The 10445-nt window shown below is 39.1% G+C and overlaps 1 non-coding gene across 1 annotated transcript; it reads left to right on the plus strand.

The window, feature by feature from the left end:
- Positions 1-136: 136 nt before the first annotated feature.
- On the plus strand, positions 137-241 carry LOC138882053 (small nucleolar RNA R71). The gene has a single exon (XR_011403520.1). It is a non-coding gene; the product is annotated as a small nucleolar RNA R71 (small nucleolar RNA).
- The last annotated feature ends 10204 nt before the right edge of the window (positions 242-10445 follow it).

A 10445-nucleotide genomic window follows, 5' to 3' on the forward strand; every position in this document is an offset into this window, starting at 1 on the left:
AGAATTTGTTCAATAATGCATATATCTCGTCAAAGCTTTTCTCCAACACTTGACCCCCAGCTGTAGCATCTACCACGATCTTTGTTTCAGAATGTATCCCTTCTATGAAAGTGTGAGCTAACACTCCATTCGTCTGATTGTGATGAGGACAGTCTTTGAGTATCCCCTTGAACCTTTCCCAAGCTGAGTATAAATATTCCCCCGCTTTCTGTTTGAATGCAACTATCTCACTTCTGATCTTTAAAGTTTTTCCTGACGGGAAGAACCTTGCCAGAAATTTTCTTGCCAAATCATTCCATGTTGTAATTGAATTAGCTGGTTCTGCCTTTAGCCACCGCTTAGCCTCTCCCAATAGAGAGAATGGGAAAAATATGAGCCTCACATAATCTGGAGTGACCCCGTTAGTGATGTAAGTATCACTAATCTCCAAGAAGTTCAGAATATGTTGTTGTGGATCCTCGTGTGGAAGACCCATAGATTTCCCGTTTGCATGAAGCAACTGGATCATGCTCTGTTTCAGCTCAAAGTGCCCAGTGATCCTGGGCTTCACTATAGTGGAGGTGACATTAGCAATGTTGGGCATCGCCACCTCCTGAACAGCCATGGGTTTCTCCTCTGCCATATCCACAGGAAATTGAACAAGTGCCTGAATATAATTCGCGTCCCTTGCTTCCCTCAACCTCATGTGAAATGTTCTCTCAGATTCAGGATCAAAACCTTGAAGTCGGTCTTGGCTTCTGACCCTACGCATTCAATCAAAGTTCCTGAGAGCCGAGCAACAATCAAGTAACGTTAGACTCGATGAAATAAACAATTAAAGCAAAAACTAGCAAGTAGCTAATATTCAAGCCCCCGGCAACAGCGCCAAAAACTTGTTGCTCCCAAACGCACATGCAAGTATACGTGGTCGACAAGTAATATAATAATAAGTTGAGTGTCGAACCCACAGAGACTTGTGTAAAGTACTCACTAAATCACTAAAATTGTTATTCAATCCAGCTAAAATTAATGTCCAATAATATGATTATATTATACTACAATTCTAACTAATAACTAAATTATCAAGTAACGAGTTGATTGTTGTGTATTCAGTAGAGACAAATATTCCAGTGTTGTGATCGATTCACCATTCGTATTATGTTCTAATTAACTCTCCCTTTCATATAATTCACTCATGGTTGCTAATTAATCGATAAATGCTCTTATAGCTTTCTCCTGAAGTACTACTCACCTATTCTCAATAGATTAACGCCTATATTCCCATGAAATCAATCTATTAAGAACGCATTAAGATCACGATATTTAATTAAGCACGGTGACTAGGTATATTCCTATCCTAACCACAAATCCGCTCCCCCTAAGGGTTAAGATCCAAGCGTAAAGTTATGTGCATTTTACTAGACAATGCATCGTATGCCCGCTCGATTCTTCGTTTCATTCTTAACTATCATCCGTTGACCCCCGAACATGATCCCGGCTTGATTTCTTGGGTTTTTACTCAGACTTCAAAGCTCCAAATCACTTGAATTCATTCCATAACATCTACATAGATCGGAATCACTCCTACAAGGCATAAAACACATATTTAGTGCAAAATACTAGCGATTAAAGCTCAAACTCAATTAAAGTACAGTAACTTAGAGTGTAATAAGCGACTAAAATACACAATTATAGCCTATCATCAGTTAGCAAGATACATTAGTACATCAATTGCACTAAGATATGGTACTTCAGTACCAGGAAGTTCTTCATTATTTTCATGAGGTCTGAATGGATATTTCTTTATATCTAGTGATCTCACAACCATCAGGGTACTCAATGGATATGCTTTATCCATATAGAATCACTTTAAAATCTTTTCAGTGTATGCTGATTGATAGACAAAAATTTCATCTTTCATATACTCAATTTGTAGACCAAGACAAAATTTTGTTTTTGTCTTTACAAGATCTTTCATTTCAAATTCTTTCTTTAAACAGTCTACTGCTTCAGGAAGCTCCCCGAGAGTTCTAATGATTTGAATCATCAACATACACGGCGATTATAACAAATTCAAATTCAGATCCTTTTATAAAGACACAAGGACAAATTGAATTATTCGTGTATCCTTCTTTCAACAAGTACTCTCTTGGGCGATTATACCACATGTGCCTTGATTGTTTCAATCCGTATAAGGATTATTGAAGCTTTATTTAATAAATTTCTTGGAAACCATAATATGCTTCAGAACAATTTAAATCCTTCAATAATTTCCATTATACGCATATCACGTTTTTCATATATTGCCAGATTAAAACCTGGAATGCCAGGATATTTACAAATCTTCTTGTTGCACAAGTCGTCTTTATGTCTATAGACTTGTCTTTCTTCGCACAAGAACACATTTATACCTCCACTGGCTTTATACTTTCAGGTGTTTGGAATATCCATCCAACTTCACATTTTTTTAGGTGAAATCAATCTTGGTTGCGTATTTTATTTTTATTTTTTTTGGCCAATCATTTATCTGTCCAAATTTTATGACAGATTTGAGCTCAAGATCCTCGTCAATATTAATAATATTGGGCGCTACATTATATTAACAATATCGTCAACGATCACTTTATGTTGGTTCCATTATTACCTAATAAAGACATAACTTATTGAGATCTCTTTTTCTCATTATTTTCAAGTACATGAGCCTCTCCCATGAGGTCTTATGAAGTGTTATGTCGTGGTGCTCTTCTAGGGCACTTGCCTCCTTATTAATTATGAGCATTTTGAATATTTATCTTTATCCTTCTTCAAGGAGTTTTATCTTTGGAACCAATTGGTCTGTTACGCTTCATGCATGCCATAGACTCTGTGTCTCATGTACTTTATTCTATTTGGAGCATTAGCAGCTGAAATATGACATTTAGCTTTGGGTCAGCAAATGCGTCTGACAATAATTTGTAAATGAATTATCACTTGCACTTCAAGTTCATATTTTCTTGTACGAGGATTTGTATGTATTCATAATAATTCATTTCACGTATCACTTTCTCAGCTGCCCATTTTCTCCCTCTAATGTTGGGATCACCAACACATTTCCCAACCTTCTTTGGGAACTCATCTTTGTGCATTTTGGTGGCATAATTAAATCATATAGCACATCCATATTTCTATATAGAAATTATTTGGTTCCTGACCCTGAACCGATTATGATAGGGAGAAATTTTTATAACTTGGCTAGATGCGTACAAGTGCTGTTGTATATTAAATAATACATCTCATACCAAATTTCGTTTTTGGGAGTTTTGTTCTCATAACCAATGATTTAGCTATAATTGGAGGCATACAATTTCTGCTAAACCAACTTGGATTTAAACCAGTATTATTAAGATAAATCATCATAATTTATATTCTGGAATTGTGCTCTAATAATTTGAGCAAGCAATCTTGCAAAAACCAAACTGCAAGTTGATAACAAATGCACATGTGACCATAGAATAGATGCATCTATTAAAATCATATAATAGTAAACGGTCCACATGGCAGGTGATTAGGCCCATATATTTATCACCTTTTATTTGTTCTAGAAATCAAGGGATTCAATGCCAACCTTAACTGGTATATCATGAGAATAAGCAGCACAAGATAATTCTTGAAGAATTTTCTATTCTTCAATATATGCCAATGTAATTCTCAATTAATTTTTCGCATCATAATTGAACCAGGATGATCAACCGGTTATGCCAACTAATATTTGTTTTAGAAAACCTCTAGTTTACATGTGACATATGTGTGAGCACGTGATTTTTGCTTCACGGAAAAACTACTCCAAAAGAAATCAAAAATGAAACAAATTTCATCTTTGCACAATTTTGAGAATTTGCGTGACATTTTGATAAAGGTTTTGTCCGTAATGCTCGCCTCGCTATAGTTAAAAATACAAAGATACGTGTTGCAGGCATTTAGGAATAAATGGTACATTTAAGAATTAATTAACCGTAATCTGGTTATAAAAGCGAAAATCACAAAAATATGCGTTTTATTCTATTTGTTGTCATGGTGATTTTATTAAAGGTCTTAAATCGTATGATAATTGTTGTTAAGTGTTAATTAATAGTTGTATCATTTAATTTTGGGTTTTGGGAATTTTTGTTTAATTATAGGGAAAGGAAACACCGGATTTGGGCCAAAAATTCAAATGAAAATCAGGCCCAATCCGCTGCACTGACCCAGTCCGATCACCTGACCCTTCAGATGCACCAAACGGTGCCGTTTTGGCGACTCAAATTAGAGTCGTTGATCTGTTGCAATCCAACGGTCTCTGGCTTCCCTCGTGACCCGACTCACTCCCTTCTTAAACCGACCCCCCACTTAACCAAACGACACCGTATGGATAAGCTCCCCTAATCCTGGCCATCGATCTTGATTGATCCAGCGGCCAGGATTACACCATCCACCCCATATATAAGCCCAACCTGCCACCCCACGCCCCAAACCAGACCCCCCCCCCCTTTCACACACTATTCACCTTCGTCCCTAGAGCCTCCCCCTCTCAAACCCTAGCCACCTTAGGTTTCCCCCACCATAAACCCGGCCACCCGGACTCCGATGGCCACCAAAACAACACCCCTGATGCACCCAACCACTCTGAACACGAATCCACCAACCGTTTACCTCGAATCACCCTGCAACTTCTCAAATCTTCAATCGAAGATTCGAGCAACAAACAGATCTACACCCACCGACCCTAAACTCACCCTACAACACCTCCTGACCTTCCTCACCCCCTGAATGACCTTGGTTCCGTTCGAGTCTGACCAGGACTGAACAAATCCCAAATCAGACCCCCAAGAACTCTAGAACTCAGATTTATGGGGTCTATCCAAATCAACAAAAGATAGGGGTCTAATAGACTTTAACCGAGGTGTTCTCAGTTGAGAACACTTCGATTAAAGTCCATTCGACCCCAAAAATGGTCGAGTGCGAGTTCGAGTCTGAGGCAGTTTTAATTTCAAATCCCTGAGGTAATTTTCCCTTTTCTTTCGTTCTCTTGTGGATTCTATCTGTCTTTCATGTTTGGTGGTTTGTTTCTGATTTTTCTGTCAAATCTGTGAACCCTGAGATAGTGTTTAGTTTGTTTTAATGTTTTATTTGATTGCCTGCTGTATATTATAGCTTGTATAGTCGTTCAAATAAGTGTCGTCAATTAATTTGTTTAAAATCAGAGGATACATGATAATAGTTCATTGATGTTCTCCATGTATATACCAGTTCAGCATCTGCTATGCTAACTTGTAATGAACCCGTTGAATATGTTCAGTTTTTGTCTTTGAATTAGATTGCTCGTTCATTCAGTAATCCCCTGTTCTTCATAGTTGACCATGGAAACCTGATTGCCACTGTTTCATCATTTTTGCTCCCTATTGTTTGTTTGATTTAAGTTGATCAGGATTGGTTCCCCAATTTGATCAACTTATTTCACCTGATTGACACCCTTTTGTAATCTGATTTTAAGTTGAACTTAGGCTGAGTATTGGATATAGCTGTAGAAATCTAGGAGATCAATCAGAAATCAGTGTTAAGCTTATATAGTTGGTAAGTTCAGACAAGTAAGGCTTAGGGTAGTACAGTAATATGCAAGGGTTAAGGGGTAATTCCGGGAATTTAGTAACATACTAACAGGCTGTTAAGGATGGGGTATGCTTAGAGGGTCACTCATTAAGCTTATTTTAATGACAATGGGGAACAAAACAACAAGACATGAGAATTAAGCGAGTATTATAATACACCCATAACTCTTGATTAAAACAAATAGGACAAGCATGGGGGACAACATAGTAGGGATCAATAAAGGACACTTAGGCATGGGAATCAAAGGGGTATGGGCATGAAAAGCTAAAGGGATCAAGGCAGCCTGGGGGCTTGCCATTTCTGGCCTATTAATAGGTTGATTTTTAGAGGAAAAAGGGCTAGTTTTTCTTTTGGCTAAAATCTTAAGAGACCAGAGAGAAAAGAAGAGGATAAAAAATGGAAATTTAACTTTAATAGGGGGAGTAGGCTAGAGGTTCCTACACTAAAGTTTAGTGGTTTTGATATTTAAGAAGGAAAAATCTGCTTCATTTTACTGTTAAAAAATCAGTATTTACCTCGGTTACTGTGGCATTGAGAGCTGTAGGAATTTTTCTGGAAATCTGTGGGTCTATCTTCTGTTGCAAACTCAAGTTTTTTTTGGGTCATTTGGTGTTGCTGCATGGTATTTTCTGAAGCTGCTGTTGGGTCTTGATCTATTTGCTGGGCTGTTTTTGGACTGCTGTTTGCTGAATCTGCTATTGTGCTATTGCAACTGCAGCTGACTTCTTTTTCTACTCTGTTTCTGTTCCTCTATCAGGCACACGACTTTATCCTGTTTGTTGTAAGCTGAAAAAATGTGAAGCATGAATTCATGTGAAAGTTGAAGTTGAAATGGAAACTAGAAAAAGCAAATCTGTTTTGTTTAAAACCTATTGTTACTGTTTTATTTAGTTCCTTAAGGCATTGTTGAATCTGTAATTTGTAAAAATATAGTTTCATCATTCTAGTTGTTTGTAAGGGACTGCATAAAACTGCTAGGCGTTAGATCGTGTATTGGAGTAATGTAGTTTAGCTCGTATTCAATCAGAACTTGTCCATGTAATGAATGTTGGATATAACTTCCGATAATTTGCAAAATAGCACTTGCGGTTTGTTCCCGGAAATGGCTAGTAGGTTGTTAACTAATCTCGGATTGTAGCATGATTGTTTGAGTTCTCATTCAACTAAATCTTAGCATTAGTCTTACCCTCGATTGTTACTCAAAAGGTATTGCAACACTTTAAGGAAAAAGAAGCATAGTTGTAAGTCTAAGATTGTTAGCTAAGGTAACGAGCAAGAGTAGGCTCGCGTGATGTGGTGAGTTAGCAATTTCCGGTGGCTCGAATCATGCCAGGATTCAGGTACGTTTTACTCTGTAACGACATTTCGGAACTAATCGAATTTGCAGAAGTTATTAAAGGGCCCGGACTTTTCCAGCATGTTGAACTAATTAGGACTTTATTTTTTTTCATATTTAGAGACAAATTTAATAGAAAACCTTAGCCACTTCTAGGATTACCCTTTTAATAATAAGAATGAGATGAGCCTCGCCGAATAAAAATGCAAAAATTGCGGGGCCCTCAGTAAATATTTGCTTTAAAATTGCTTAGATTCCGGGACGGGCCGTTTAGCAAATTTCACGGCCCTACCCAAAATAATGATACGTTAGTCGCTTTAGGCACGTATTTAATAAATTACATTCTTAAACTCGGGTGCACATTTATGTGACCCAAATCCAAATCTCAGCGGAGTCAAAATGCGTCTTTAATCACGGGTACATTGACTGTAACGGGACTCGAGATGTATTTTCACAACATTGAAAATTCGCCCAATAATAATAATAATAATAATAATAAATAATAACGAATGAGACGAGCCTCGATAAACGAGAATACCCGAAGTGCGGGGCCCTCAACGGATAGTTGTTTCGGGTACTTAGATTCCGGGACGGGCCGTTTAGCAAATTTCACGGCCCTACCCAAAATAATGACACGTTAGTCGCTTTAGGCGCGTATTTAATAATGTTATCTTCTTAAACTCGGGTGCACATTTATGTGACCCAAATCCCAATATCAACAGAGTTGAAATATGCCAACAACCACGGGTGCATTGAATGTGACGTGGTTCGAGATGTGTTTCCACGATGTTGCAATTCTTGATAAAAAAAATAACAGTAAATGATAAAAGCGGTTAAAAGTTAAAATTCGCACATAGGTTCAACATGTATAAAATCAGATATTTAAGCCGAATATGACAGTTGAGCGACCGTGCTAGAACCACGGAACTCGGGAATGCCTAACACCTTCTCCCGGGTTAACAGAATTCCTTATCCGATTTCTGGTTCGCAGACTGTAATACAGAGTCATTCTTTTCCTCTATTCGGGATTAAATTGGTGACTTGGGACACCCTAAATCTCCCAAGTGGCTACTCTAAAATAAATAAACAAATCCCGTTTCAATTGTCCTTTAATTGGAAAAAACTCCTTCACCCCTCGCGGGGGCGAAAAAAGGAGGTATGACAGCTCTGGCGACTCTGCTGGGGATTTCTTATCCCAGAACCATTGGTTCAGGGTTAGAAATTCGAGCTTAAAATAATTGTTCTATTTGGATTTTTTATTATCTGATATTTTTATGAGATATGTGCTTCATGTGCAAAATGATGTATGTTACCGCTTTGATATTATTTGACTGTATATATAAACTGTGCTGAAACCCTTCTCTTCTTACCTTCGGGGATGCGGCTCACTGGTTTGATACTCCCTATTCTATTAGTGTCATGCCCAAGTAGAAAGAGGCTCGGATAAGTTACAAAGCCGGACGACCCCGCGGGTCCCCGGTACGTAACCCCCTCCTCGACTCGAGTTGTCCGCTCGGGTAAGCCAAGTCTAGAACAAAGCCCAGTTTGAAATTTAGTAAAACATGACTTCATGCCGGATCCCTAGTAGGAAAATGCTTATTTGCATCACGTTGCATTTGACTTAGGGGGCTCAACACAGGGGTTGGGTCCGTCTAGGAATAGCAACCTGGAACAAAAAGACCATCCTGCTGCATCTTGTCTGTTGGCGCATATAATTTGCTTCGAATTTGCATGCTGACCGGTGGGTGAAAACGGGAATTTTGAAAAATTACGAGCTGCTCATTTAAGAAAAACCAAATAGTGTGAAAACGCCGCCTTTTGATTTTTGAGGAAAGAAAATTGGATTCGTGATTTAGTTAATTTTTCTTACCCGAACTACGTCGGTTTGATTCTCACCGGATGTGAGATACGTAGGCAACCCTTATCGGGTCCAACTTCCTATTTTTGCAAATAATAATAAAAAATATATATATATATATTGCTTCTTTCATAAAAGAGTCGGGTGATGCCATTTTGCGGAAACAGCCGAATGTTCCCGAAAGGGACGCCGGAAGGCTGTCTTTGCACAAACGGCCGCCTTTGGGCCATTATTCTTACCTTTTGGCCGATTAAAACCCCACTGCCTTAAAGTCTTCATCCCTGAAGAGTTGAAAGGCCGTATTGGGAAAGTCAGTCTTTCTTTTCTCAAAAATTAAGGAAAATGGGAAAAATAGTTTTGGAGTCAAAATAAAGATTTTTGCTTTCGTCTAAATCACCTTAATAAATGTGCAGAATGAGCACGAGTAAGAGTTCATCTGGGGCCATTATAAACAGAGTCCCTTTGGGGTTATGCATGTGGTGGAACGACTTGGAAGAATCAGGGCAAGATACAGTCAAAATATACTTAGGAAACTTGGTTGGATTACTGGACATCGATCCGCGAGGGGACATTATAAGGGCTTTAATTTCATTCTGGGACTCAGCACACAATGTATTTCATTTCTCAGACTTTGAGCTCACACCGACGCTAGAGGAGCTGGCATGGTACATCGGATGTCCTAAAATCCCTATGAGAGAGTAGTATCTTATTGCACCGAGGACCGTGACCATACACAGGTTCCTAGACACCGTGAAGATTCGCAGAATTGTACACAATCCAGAGTTATCAGAAGGGTTTTTTAGTTTGGCATTTCTATACGACAGGTATGGTCATCTTGGAGGGTTCAGCAATCCCGAGAGTAAGATCTGCAGTGGGGAAAGCCGGCCGAAATGGGAAAGACATAGGTGTATTGCTTTTATGATAGCCTTTCTGGGTTTTCTGGTATTCCTTAGAAAGTATGAAAAAATTAACATACAAATCGCTGGGGTCGTCAGCACTTTGCTCAAGCAAGACAACAACACTCTGGCACCGATGATAATAGCAGACATCTTCCGCGCACTCACTCTTTGCAAAACCGGAGGAGGTTTCTTTGAGGGATTCAATATACTACTGCAAATGTGGATAATAGAGCATCTATGTCATCGCCCTCAGTTTCTGAAATATGGGTCATCACAAAAGACTTGTATAGAAGAGTTTTCCACCAGGGTCGACGGGTTCAGCCTGCCAGAAGGGGTCGCCAAATGGGTCACTCTGTTGCGCTCCGTCTCAGCAAACCAGATAGAATGGGCATTTGGGTGGCTACCCATATATGAGATCATACACATGTCAGCCGTCGAGTCTCATTTGTTGTTGATGGGTCTCCAAAGTATCCAGCCTTATGCGCCATACAGAGTATTGAGGCAATTGGGGCGATGTCAAATAGCCCGAAGGAAGAGGATCTCAGTAGCCAGGTGGTTGAAATTGGGCCTGGTGGGCAGTTCCCTGAAGCAGTCGTTCGGAGAATCTGGAATGAATGTCAAACCCTGAAAATAGATACTTGTGTACAAGATCGGGCCAAGGGCGAAGTGTCGCCAAAATACCTCACGTGGTACAGAAGAGAGCTTGAGCACCAGAGACCAACTAAGAGAGCTCACGTCCAAGACTTTG

The sequence above is a fragment of the Nicotiana sylvestris genome, chromosome 1 (genome assembly GCF_000393655.2).
Source record: "Nicotiana sylvestris chromosome 1, ASM39365v2, whole genome shotgun sequence".
Lineage (NCBI taxonomy): Eukaryota > Viridiplantae > Streptophyta > Magnoliopsida > Solanales > Solanaceae > Nicotiana > Nicotiana sylvestris.